This window comes from Rhinopithecus roxellana, chromosome 22 (assembly GCF_007565055.1).
Source record: "Rhinopithecus roxellana isolate Shanxi Qingling chromosome 22, ASM756505v1, whole genome shotgun sequence".
NCBI lineage: Eukaryota > Metazoa > Chordata > Mammalia > Primates > Cercopithecidae > Rhinopithecus > Rhinopithecus roxellana.
In genome coordinates, this window is record NC_044570.1 from 1,507,076 (window position 1) to 1,520,786 (window position 13,711).

The following is a 13,711-nucleotide window of genomic DNA, read 5'->3' on the forward strand; positions in this document are numbered from 1 at the left end:
CAAATATTCTAATCTTAAAGGAAATATTGGCAAATTGGACTACTTAACAGTTAAGAACTTTGGTTCTTAATGGTTCATCTGATGATACCATTAAGAGAACTAAAAAGGCCAAGCCCCATGGCACACGTCTGTCATCCTAGCACTTTGAAAGGCTGAGGCAGGAAGATCACTTGAGCTCAAGAGGTCGAGACTAGCCTGGGCAACTCCAAAACTCCATTTCTATTAAAAAAAAAAAAAAAAAAAAAAAAAAAAAATCAACAATTACCCAGACCTGGTGGCAGGGCCTGTAGTCTCAGCTACTCTGCAAGCTGAGGTGGGAGGATCACTTGAGCTTGGGAGCATGGAGGCTGAATTGAGTGGAGACTGTGCCACTGAACTCCAGCCTTGGGAACAGAGTGAGGCCCTGTCTCAAAAAATAAAAAAGAAAATGAAAAAGAAATCATCAGAGTGGGATGAATTATTTGCAATACATTCAACCTTCATAAAACAGAGAGAGAGAGAACTCAACTCCAAAATATATAAAGAATCCGGATGGGCATGGTGGCTCATGCCTGTAATCTCGGCAATTTGGGAAGCCGAGGCAGGACAGATCACTTCAGCCCAGGAGTTCAAGACCAGCCTAGGCAACATCTCTACTAAAAAAACACAAAAATTAGCCAGACCTGGTGGCTCATGCCTATAATCCCAGCTACCGGGGAGGCTGAGGTAGGAGAATCACCTGAGCCCAGGGAGTCAAAGCTGCAGTAAGCCGAGATCAGGCCACTACACTCCAACCTGGGCAACAGAGCAACAGTGGGAGACCCTGTCTCAAAGAAAAATAGATGATTGATTGATTGATAGATAGATAGATAGATAGATAGATAGATAGATAGATAGATAGATAGATGTGTGTGTGTGTATATATATGTGTGTACATGTTTGAGTGTATGTGTGTGTGCGTGTGTGTGTGTATGTGTATAGAGAGAGAGACAGACTCCAGGGCTGGGAGCGGTGGCTCACACCTGTAATCCCAGCCCTTTGGGAGGCCGAGGCTGGTGGATCGTCTGAGGTCAGGAGTTCAAGAACAGCCTGGTCAACATGGTAAAACCCCCGTCTCTACTAAAAATACAAAAAAAATTAGCCAGGCATGGTGGTGGGTGCCTGTAATCCCAGCTACTTGGGAGGTTGAGGCAGGAGAATCACTTGAACCCGGGAAATGAGGTTGCCGTGAGCCAAGATTGTGCCACTGCACTCCAGCCCAGGTGACAGAGCAAGACTCCATCTCAAAAAAGAAAAAAAAAAAAAAGAAAGAAAGAGAAGAATCCTACAAATCAATGGGAAAAAGGAAGAAACCTTCAGGATAAATTGACAAGAGATCAAGAGATTTGAATAGTCACTATCCAAATGGCCCAAGAACACAAAAAGTTGCTCAACCTTGTTAGTCATCCAATATATGCCATTGATATGAGAATGAAATACCACCACACACCCATGGAAGAGCTAAAATGAAAAGAGACTGGCTATACCAGTGTTGATGAGGATGCAGACCAAGTGGGACTGTCATATAATGCATTTTGGTGGGAGGAAAATCAGTACAGTGCTTTAGAGAGCTGTGTTTGCAGTATGCGCTAAGGCTAAGCAGTATGCACACTTCATGACCCAGCAATTTCACTTGTTCAACAGAAATGTGGACATATTTACCACAAAAGGCACGTGCTAGAATGTTTGTACTGGCAACATTTGTAATAGTCAAAAATTAAAACCACTTGAAGTCTCCATTGACAACACAGTGGATAAATAAAAAGGTGGTGTATTCATACAATACAATGAATCGTATGAATTCATTATCATACAAAGGTGGTGTATACATGGAAAGAAAAAGGAATGTATTCATGCTTCACCTAACAATGGATGAAAATGTGGATGAATCTCACAATGGAGGCTGAGCAAAGAAAAGCCAGATACAGAACAGTATATACTGTATGATTTCATTTACATCAAGTTTAAAAACAAGCAAAGTGAATCAATCGTAATAGAAGTCAGTGTGGAACTTATCTTGGGGGAGCTGAGAAAGGGTGCTGTAGTACCTGGGAGGTGGCACACAGAGGGCTTCTACAGTTCTGGTAACAGAAATGTCCAATTTCTTGATTTAAGTGGTGGTTACATTAAGAATACTCATTTAATAAAAATTTATCAAGCTCTACACTTATGATGGTGCACTTCTCTGTATCATATTTTAAAAATTAATATTTATATATTAATTAACAAATAGAAGCTTAAACACTTGGAAATTATAAGGCAGTCTTCTAAGTTGCCTCTTAGATCAAAAAGGAAATCGAGAATGTAATTATAGAATATATAGAAAAATACTAGTATGTAAATATTGCATAAAAACCCATAGTTTCACCTCAAAACTGCATTCAAATTTCAGAGAGATACTTTTAATGTTATCAGAAAGAAAGAAACAAGTTATGCTTTTATCTCAAAAAGCCCAAAAAGAGGAAAAATAGAAAATCATTATCAGCCAGGTGGTGTTTTTCACGCCTGTAATCCCAGCAATTTGGTAGGCTGAGGCAGTCGGATCACCTGAGATCTGGAGTTGGAGACCAGCCTGACCAACATGGAGAAACCCCATCTCTACTGAAAATACAAAAATTAGCCAGGTATGGTGGCACATGCCTGTAATCCCAGCTACTCAGGAGGCTGAGGTGGGAGAATTGCTTGAACCCAGGAGGCAGAGGTTGCAGGGAGCTAGATAGTCCTATTGCACTCCACCCTGAGCAACAAGAGACAAACTCCGTCTCAAAAAAAAGAAAAAGAAAAGAAAAGAAAAGAGAAAAGAAAAGAAGAAAAGAAAAGAAAAGAGAAAAGAAAATCAATATCAAGCAACATGGAGGAATACATTCATAAAGGTAGAAGAATATGGATAAAAACAAAAATGATTAATAAATATAAAAATTACTGTTATGATAAAACAATAAAAGAAATAGATGACGAGTCCAAGAGAGAAAACAGAGATATGCAACGTTAGGAAAGAGAAAAGGGTAGTAGGTTTGGATTCCAATTCACAAACTCAGGCTGTATTTTCCATGACTGGACTTTGCGTCTTCAGACCCATTCTATGGAGTGGCAGAAGCAATGTTAGGCATTCAAGAGTCATCTCCTTTTGCCAGCATTGGCACTCATTTTTCTCAGGGACAGAGGGTGTACCATATGTGGTACCATGACTGGAGGGTGGAGGAGAGGTTGTTGAGCTTCAGCCTGGGTTATTACACTTATTTGCCATCATCTGCTCAGAAGCCTGTGTGCATCTAATTTCTGGATGTCAGTTTAGGTCACTGTTGAGTATATCCTCGTTACAGACCATAAGGCTTTTTCATGAGTCTATCTCTCTTCCACCTAACTGCAATGCCTGCTGCTTATAAGTGCTAGGAGAAAATTCTACAGCTTCCATGCCACTCTAGGTGATAAGCAACTCATTTGCACCTCTCCAATGCTTGGGTTCCCAGAAAACCCCCTATGACAGTGGAGCAAACCTCCAAGGTAGGTCAGGTCTGTCTGTCTGCCTGCCTGCCTGGACCTCGCAGAGCCCTTTCCACTGTAACGGTCCATGCACTGCTTGCACGTTAACCTTAGATATCTTTCTTCTCTTTGAGGATTTTGATGGTAGAGGTAGGCTGGGTGCCAGGTGCAAAAATTAAAATTACCTAGTAGAGGAGCAAGGGGATACATCTGTTGGTGGATCATCAGAATCTCATGTGACAACATGCAGATGTAGAGGCCAGAAAAATAATTTTAAGAGAATATTATGTATTTTGTTTAATCTTGATTGAGTATTCACAGTTGGGAAGGCACTGTGGTAAAGGCTAGGGCTATCTATAGAAGTAAAGATAGACAAGAATGACTCTTGGATCTTCCCTTTCTCTCCTCTCTTCCCATCCCAGCTTTTCTATTCTATCAATTTCGAAGTCTTTGTATTTCTACTAATACTTATGAATATTTGCTGGATCTGCCCAGCTTCCTCTACTTTTTTTTTTTTTTTTTTTTCTTGAGACAGAGTTTCTCTCTTGTTGCCCAGCCTGGAGTACAATAGTGCGATCTCGGCTCACTGCAACCTCCGCCATCGGGTTCAAGTGATTCTCCTGCCTCAGCCTCCCCAGTAGCTGGGATTACAGGCATGTGCCACCACACCCAGCTAATTTAGTATTTTTAGTAGAGATGGGGTTTCTACATGTTGGTCAGGCTGGTCTTGAACTCCCGACCTCAGGTGATCCACCCACCTCTGCCTCCCAAAATGCGGTGATTACAGGCATGAGACACCATGCCCAACCAGCTTCCTCCACTTTTGTGACCCTCACTCTGGCTTTCTGTCTGGATATTCCAGCAATTCTTCCTGGTCTTCTCCTCCCTCCACCCTAGCTATACGACTGTCCTCTGTTCCAACTGTTCTGCAATTCACCCAGCTTTTTGCAGTGCAACTTGTTTATTTTGCCTGTAAGTCCTCACATATGTGAATTCCTCTGGTGGGAGTACTTTTGACTCCTCTGTGGCTTTTTTTTTTTTTCCTGTAATTTCATCTTTTATTTTAGGTTCAAGGAATACATGTGCAGGTTTGCTACATGAATATATCATGTAAGGCTGAAGTTTGGGGTACAATTGATCCCATCACCCAGGCACTAAGCATAGCACCCAATAGGTAGTTTTTCAAACCTTGAAAAGCTCACTCCCTTCCCCTTTTCATAGTCCCCATTGTCTACTGTTGTCATCTTTATAACTATGAGTACTCAATGTTTAGCTCCCACTTATAAGTGAGAGCATGCTGTATCTGGTTTTCTGTTTCTGCCTTAATTCACTTAGGATAATGGCCTTCTGCTGCATCCGTGTGGCTGCAAAGGACACGATTTCATTATTTTTTATGCCTGTGTAGTATTCCATGGTACATATGTACCACACTTGCTTTATCCAATCCATTGTTGATGGGCACCAAGGCTGATTTCATATCTTTGCTATTATTCAGGCTGCAATGAACATATGAGTGCATGTCATTTTGGTAGAACAATTTATTTTGCTTTGGATGTATATCCAGTAATGGGAGAGCTGGATCAAATGATAGTTCAATTTTAAGTTCTTTGAGAAATATCCAAACCATTTCCCACAGTGGCTGAACTAATGTACATTCCCACTAACACTGTGTGTGTTCCCTTTTCTCTGCAGCCTCACCAGCATCTGTTGTTCTGTTGTTTTTAGATCGTCTTGTTTTGGTTTTGTTTTGTGTTGTTTTTTGAGATGGAATCTCTCTCCGTTGCCAGGCCAGAGTGCAGTGTCACGATCTCGGCTCACTGCAACCTCCACTTCCCGGGTTCAAGCGATTCTTGTGCCTCAGCCTCCTGAGTAGCTGGGACTACAGGCGTGTGTCACCGCACCCAGCTAATTTTTTGTATTTTTAGTAGAGATGGGATTTCATCATGTTGGCCAGGATGATCTCAATTTCTTGACCTCATGATCTGCCCACCTCAGCCTCTGAAAGTGCTGGGATTACAGGCATGAGCCACCGCACCTTGCCAGACCTTTTAGTAATAGCCGTTCTGACTGTCGTGAGATGGTATCTCAATGTGAACTCCTTCTCTTTGATGACCCAAACTTGATGTCTAGAAAACTTTCCCTACCCCACTTCCCCAACTATGTTATCGATCCAACTATATACTCTAATATCACCTAACATTTCTTCTACCGTAGCCCTTATCACGTGTCATTTCCAATACGTATGATAAGAGGTAACATTATCCAGGGTTTACTGTTTGCCAGGAACTGAGCAAAGTCCTTTGAAAATATTATCCATTTAATCTGCATCACACAGCCTTGAGAGACAGGTACTATGATTTACTCCATTTCTCCAGTGGGGAAATTGAGGTTCAGAATGATGTTTAAAATTTGTTTTAAATTGTACAAGTGGTAGTAATAGGATTCAAACCCAGGTCTTACTCATCCCCAAGCTCTTACTTGCTCTCTCGCTCATTCATGGACTGTTCACAGGACTAGAACTTCCTCAAACACACAGTAAATCCAGGCTGTGGTTAATTCCCTCTGAGAAGTCACCTCCTCTGTCAGCAATCTATCTGGGAGATAATAGAACACAGTAGCATTAGAAGGAATTAAAGACCCCCCTCATTCCTGAAGTTTTCTCCAGCCTTGCTGATAGGCATACCATCCTTTCTTGGTTTTCTACCCACTCCCTCTCATTCTCCTTTGCCAATACCTTAAATGTTGGCATTCCTCAAGATCCTCTTTTATTCTCACTCCACATATTGTGTAGGTCATAGTTATTCTCTTGATCTCAGTTAACATCCGAATGCTGATCCCTTCCATGTCTGTATCTCTGTTGAAGGCACCCTGAACTCCAGACCTCTCTATCTGAGAGATTGCTGAATGAATTCTTTCAGCAGGCCTGTGGCTAGGTAAACACACCATGGCTCCCATCTCTGATATTCTTCATCTCTGCCTATGATGTAAGCTCCAGCAGATCACACATGACCTCCTGTAACTTTTTTTTTTTTTTTTTTTTTTTTTTTTTTTTTTTGAGACAGAGTCTCACCCTATCACCCAGGCTGGAGCACAATGGCACCATCTCCACTCACTGCAACCTCCACCTCCCGGGTTCAAGTGATTCTCCTGCCTCAGCCTCCCAAGTAGCTGGGGTTACAGGCACACACCACCACACCCAGCTGATTTTTTGTGTCTTTAGTAGAGGTGGGTTTTCACCATGTTGGCCAGGCCTGTCTCGAACCCCTGACCTTGTGGTCCACCCACCTCAGCCTCCCAAAGTACTGAGATTACAGCCTAAGCCACCGAGCCTGGCCCTGTACTTTCATCTCCATACTGCCCTAGCCACTGGTCCACACTCAAACTGCTTCTTTTCCTCCAAACTTCCTCTCTGTTCTATGGTAAGTCAGTGTCCCCGCATCTACAACATCTGTGGCTGGATCTCATCACTTCTCAACACTCTGAGGTGGGGGCTTCTCTATCTCCCCATTCCCATATACCTTGGGATTTGGCAGCCCTGCTGATAGGACTAGAACCTGCTTCTAGACTCTTATTAATCCATCTTCATGCAAGACCTCCTGCTTATTAGAAGCATATGCTGTGGGGTTCTGGGGCTCTAGCACTCCCCCTCCTTCCTTCCTGTTGTCATCTTCATACTTCTCAGTTATTTCTCCTCACTCATTGACAATTTTCCTTTTTTAGGACAGAGTCGTGCTCTCTCACTCAGGCTGAAGTGCAGTCGTGCTATCTCAGCTCACTGAAACCTCCGCCTCCTGGGTTCAAGCGATTCTCCTGCCTCAGCCTCCCAAAAAGCTGAGATTACAGGTGTGTACCACCACACCTGGCTAATTTTATTTATTTATTTTATCTATTTATTTATTTATTTATTTATTTATTTATTTATTTATTTATTTATTTATTTTTGTATTTTTAGTAGACATGGAGTTTCACCATGTTGGTCAGGCTGGTCTCGAACTCCTGGCCTCAAGTGATCCGCCCACCTCAGCCTCCCAAAGTGCTGGAATTACAGGCTGTGAGCCACCACGCCCAGCCTCACTGACAACGTTTAAGCTTGGATTGACCTACTCCTGCACTCCATGTCCTGCTGTCATTTTGGATTATATTGATGTCTACATGGCTGCAGATTTCCAGCCCTTTTACCTTGTCCATCCCAATAATTTTCACATCTTCATTTCGTTTATATATCCCCAAGGCATCCTGTGGTCTTCATGGGGAGCTCCTCTTCTACAGAATCGTCAGTTCAGACATACTCCTCTGAGACAGGCTCCTGGTCTGAAAATATTCTTGCTCACCTCACATCACACCATGAGAACTTGGGGGAGACAATACAGCACCTGTGCCAGAATCAACCACACTGGGGTTCAAATCCTGACTCTACCATCTACTGTGTGCTCTTGGACAAATCATTTACTTTTCCCTTTCTTAAAAATGGAGATGACAGTAGAATCCAACTCTCAGAATTTAGAGAGTTAAATGAGAAAGTGTATGTAGAATTGACTTATTTCATACCAGGCAAGTGACACAGGACACATTAAATTAATATTAGCTCATGCAAGAGGGTGCCTCATGGCATGCCTTCTGGGCTGGAGTGTTCTGTTTTGGAGGAGATTGTTTTTATTATAGGGAGTTCTCAGTTTAGTGACCTCTCTTGTTTGTGTAGAGGTAAGGTAGGTAGGTCCTTATTGTTCTGGGGACAGACATCCCAACCCTTCAGATCAATATAGGCTGTTTCTCCAGATGCCTCTTGTCACAGGTAGTGCTGAAGAAGGTTGAATTGGTTTTTATGTCAATTCCAGAGGTTTTGAGGAGGGCAGAGACCAAGAGGTGAAGGTTTTAGCTTAAGATTTAAAGTTAGAGAGACCTTGTCGGGAGAAGTGGGTTGGAAACCCACTTCTAAAGAAAATCTGGGCTGGGTGCAGTAGCTCATGTCTGTAATCCCAGCACTTTGGGAGGCTGAGGGGAGTGGATCACCTGATGTCAGGAGTTTGAGACCGGCCTGGCCAACATGGTGAAACCCCATCTCTACTATAAAAATATTTAAAAATTACCTGGGTGTGGTGGTGGGTGCCTGTAATCCTAGCTACTTGGGTGGCTGAGGCAGCAGAATCACTAGAGCCCAGGAGGTGGAGGTTGCAGTGAGCTGAGATCACACCATTGCACTTCAGCCTGGGCGACAAGAACTCTCTCTCAAAAGAAGGAGAAGGAAAAGGAGAGAAAGAAAGAGAGAAAGAAAGGACGAAAGGACTGTAGGAAGAAAGGAAGGAAGGAAGGAAGGAAGGAAGGAAGGAAGGAAGGAAGGAAGGAAGGAAGGAAGGAAGGAAGGAAGGAAGGAAAGAAGGAAGGAAACCTGGTGTCAGGCAAGGGGCAAGGTTGTCAATCAAACTATCTTGAAGCTAGAAAGAGATAAGACCGGGTAGCCTGGCCCCTGCACCATGTCAACTGAGCAACTATGGTAAATGAAAGTGTATGAGGGTTCTAGTTCCTTCAAGTGGCTTATATTTAGGGTGATCATGGCCCTTATTTTCCCTGGGATAGTCTGGAATATGCCTATTGTTTTGGCCTCCTTTAGGATTTCACATTTGTCCTGAACAAAAGTGTTGTGCTCTAGATGATAAATTATTTGGTCACCCTCATGGGGTCTTGTCCTTGCCAGACCCTGGGAAAGTAACTTTGTGAAGCTTTACCAATCTGATACACAGCAGAGGCACACAGGGCTCAAATCTTGCCCTGGGAAATGCGTAACAAGAGCACAGGATGTAACACCCTTTTCTAGAGGGTCATACCACTCAGAGTTCTCTGCCAGCCCCTGGTGGAAGTCCAAGCTTACTTGGGCATGGGAATGTCTTGCATAAGCATGATACCAAGGGAGTAACACCACACCTTTCGAAGAGCCTCCTAGGCTGGTAGCAGGAGTAAGTGGAAAGTCCCTGGACTTCCCTCTTGGCAGCTGTGATACCAAATCCTTCACCTAGAGGCCAGGAGGCACCCAGGCCCGTCTCAAAACAACCCATCTTAGTTGATTATTGTCGGATCTCTAGTCTTGAAGAATATGTGTTTCTGTTCCAGTTCCATTACAAAAGATAAGAGCAGTGGATCCCTCTTCCCATTACTGGACACAAGGACGTGCCTTAACATTTGGGTGTGATATGGGCTTTGGTGTGATAACGTGGACTTCTTGTCAGTCTAGGCATGTGAGTATCAAGGCTTCCATTTTGAGCCATTCCCAAGCCTCCACCCACCTAGCCTCATGACTGTGCCCAAGTTGCTCTCACCTTGGTTACTTGCAATCTTCTTATTAAATCAAATGAACACTTTTCAGTACTTATCTTTCCTACTAAACGGTGAACATGAGTACCCATTTACATTATGATCACGATGATGGCAATATAATTACATGATTAGTAGTATTGCATCAATACTTAGTCCACTTCTAATTTTTTTTATCCTACCACTTTCTGACTCCTAGCTTCACTTTTAGCATAATACTTTGTGTATTTCATGGTTTGCTGTTTTACTTCCTCTATAGTCATATCCTGAGCACCCAGTTCTGTTTTCTTGCTTTCATACCCATTTCTAAAGCACCCTCAACCTGGCTCAACTTACCTCTCTGCCTTCTCTGCTTCCACTTTTGGGCTGTTGATGCTGTTGATCAAAAGTCCTACCATTGTGCAGAGGGCATGATCTACAGTCAAGTTTTCCAACTCTTCCCAGGCATCCTTCTATGTCTCCCAATCAGTTCTCTCTCCCATTTTCCATAGCTCTTAATTCAGACATTATCCACTGTTATTAAAACTCCAACTTCATTCATCTTCTGCCGCATAGGTGACTGTTATCTCTCCATCTTGTTTCAAGTATCAAATGGAAGCCACCCTGTGAAAATTTCCTCAGTGCCCTCCCACCACACCTGTATGACCTGCACACAGACCTGCATCTCTACCCACCCTCCTCTTTCTCTCCTGCCTCAACATCCCAAAGACAACCTAACCTGGATCTCATTCTCTGCCTACTTTTCTCTGTCTTACACTACCTAATTCTCATTAGCTTTGAAATCAGCTCATATCTCTCTCCTCTTGAAAATTAGTCCTTTAAATGTCTGACTGTCTGCTATGGTCTTGTGTGTCTTCCTCTTACATTGCCACACTTCTTGAGAGAAACACCTGGATTCACTGTCTCCACTTACTGACCTCCTTTTAATTCCTCAGTTTGTACCCACCTGGCCTCACCACTACATCCAAATTGCTCTCACCTTGATTATAAAACATCTTCTTATTATTAAATCAAATGAACATTTTTCTTTCCTTATCTTAGTGGAACACAGTAGCATTAGAAGGAATTAAAGACCACCCACATTCCTGAAATTTTCTCCACCCTTAGTGATAGGAATACCATCCCCTCCTGCTTTTCTTTTTTTTTTTTTTTTTTTTTTTTTTTTATTTTTACTATACTTTAAGTTCCAGGGTACATGTGCATAACGTGCAGGTTTGTTACATATGTATACTTACGCCATGTTGGTGTGCTGCACCCATCAACTCGTCAGCACCCATCAATTCATCATTTATATCATGTATAACTCCCCAATGCAATCCCTCCCTCCTCCACCCTCCCCCCTCCCCATGATAGACCCCAGTGTGTGATGTTCCCCTTCCCGAGTCCAAGTGATCTCATTGTTCAGTTCCCACCTATGAGTGAGAACATGCGGTGTTTGGTTTTCTCTTCTTGTGATAGTTTGCTAAGAATGATGGTTTCCAGCTGCGTCCATGTCCCTACAAAGGACGCAAACTCATCCTTTTTTATGGCTGCATAGTATTCCATGGTGTATATGTGCCACATTTTCTTAATCCAGTCTGTCACAGATGGACATTTGGGTTGATTCCAAGTCTTTGCTATTGTGAATAGTGCCGCAATAAACATACGTGTACATGTGTCTTTGTAGTAGACTAATTTATAATCCTTTGGGTATATACCCAGTAGTGGGATGGCTGGGTCATATGGTACATCTAGTTCTAGATCCTTGAGGAATTGCCATACTGTTTTCCATAATGGTTGAACTAGTTTACAATCCCACCAACAGTGTAAAAGTGTTCCTATTTCTCCACATCCTCTCCAACACCTGTTGTTTCCTGACTTCTTAATGATTGCCTTTCTAACTGGTGTGAGATGGTATCTCATTGTGGTTTTGATTTGCATTTCTCTGATGGCCAGTGATGATGAGCATTTTTTCATGTGTCTGTTGGCTGTATGAATATCTTCTTTTGAGAAATGTCTGTTCATATCCTTTCCCCACTTTTTGATGGGGTTGTTTGTTTTTTTCTCGTATATTTGTTTGAGTTCTTTGTAGATTCTGGATATCAGCCCTTTGTCAGATGAGTAGGTTGCAAAAATTTTCTCCCATTCTGTAGGTTGCCTGTTCACTCTAATGGTAGTTTCTTTTGCTGTGCAAAAGTTCTTTAGTTTAATTAGATCCCATTTGTCAATTTTGGCTTTTGCTGCCGTTGCTTTTGGTGTTTTAGACATGAAGTACTTGCCCATGCCTATGTCCTGAATGGTACTACCTAGATATTCTTCTAGGGTTTTTATGGTATTAGGTCTAACATTTAAGTCTCTAATCCATCTTGAATTAATCTTCATATAAGGGGAAAGGAAAGGATCCAGTTTCAGCTTTCTACTTATGGCTAGCCAATTTTCCCAGCACCATTTATTAAATAGGGAATCCTTTCCCCATTTCTTGTTTCTCTCAGGTTTGTCAAAGATCAGAAGGCTGTAGATGTGCGGTATTATTTCTGAGGACTCTGTTCTGTTCCATTGGTCTATATCTCTGTTTTGGTACCAGTACCATGCTGTTTTGGTTACTGTAGCCTTGTAGTATAGTTTGAAGTCAGGTAGCGTGACACCTCCAGCTTTGTCCTTTTGACTTAGGATTGTCTTGGCAATGCGGGCTCTTTTTTGGTTCCATATGAACTTTAAGGCAGTTTTTTCCAATTCTGTGAAGAAAGTCATTGGTAGCTTGATGGGGATGGCATTGAATCTATAAATAACCTTGGGGAGTATGGCCATTTTCACGATATTGATTCTTCCTATCCATGAGCATGGTATGTTCTTCCATTTGTTTGTGTCCTCTTTGATTTCACTGAGCAGTGGTTTGTAGTTCTCCTTGAAGAGGTCCTTGACATCCCTTGTAAGCTGGATTCCTAGGTATTTTATTCTCTTTGAAGCAATTGTGAATGGAAGTTCATTCCTGATTTGGCTCTCTGCTTGTCTGTTGCTGGTGTATAAGAATGCTTGTGATTTTTGCACATTAATTTTGTATCCTGAGACTTTGCTGAAGTTGCTTATCAGCTTAAGGAGATTTTGGGCTGAGACGATGGGGTTTTCTAAATATACAATCATGTCATCTGCAAACAGGGACAATTTGACTTCTTCTTTTCCTAACTGGATACCCTTGATTTCTTTCTCTTGCCTGATTGCCCTAGCCAGAACTTCCAACACTATGTTGAATAGGAGTGGTGAGAGAGGGCATCCCTGTCTTGTGCCAGTTTTCAAAGGGAATTTTTCCAGTTTTTGCCCATTCAGTATGATATTAGCTGTGGGTTTGTCATAAATAGCTCTTATTATTTTGAGGTACGTTCCATCAATACCGAATTTATTGAGCGTTTTTAGCATGAAGGGCTGTTGAATTTTGTCAAAAGCCTTTTCTGCATCTATTGAGACAATCATGTGGTTCTTGTCTTTGGTTCTGTTTATATGCTGGATTACGTTTATTGATTTGCGAATGTTGAACCAGCCTTGCATCCCAGGGATGAAGCCCACTTGATCATGGTGGATAAGCTTTTTGATGTGCTGCTGAATCCGGTTTGCCAGTATTTTATTGAGGATTTTTGCATCAATGTTCATCAGGGATATTGGTCTAAAATTCTCTTTTTTTGTTGTGTCTCTGCCAGGCTTTGGTATCAGGATGATGTTGGCCTCATCAAATGAGTTAGGGAGGATTCCCTCTTTTTCTATTGATTGGAATAGTTTCAGAAGGAATGGTACCAGCTCCTCCTTGTACCTCTGGTAGAATTCAGCTGTGAATCCATCTGGTCCTGGACTTTTTTTGGTGGGTAGGCTATTAATTGTTGCCTCAATTTCAGAGCCTGCTATTGGTCTATTCAGGGATTCAACTTCTTCCTGG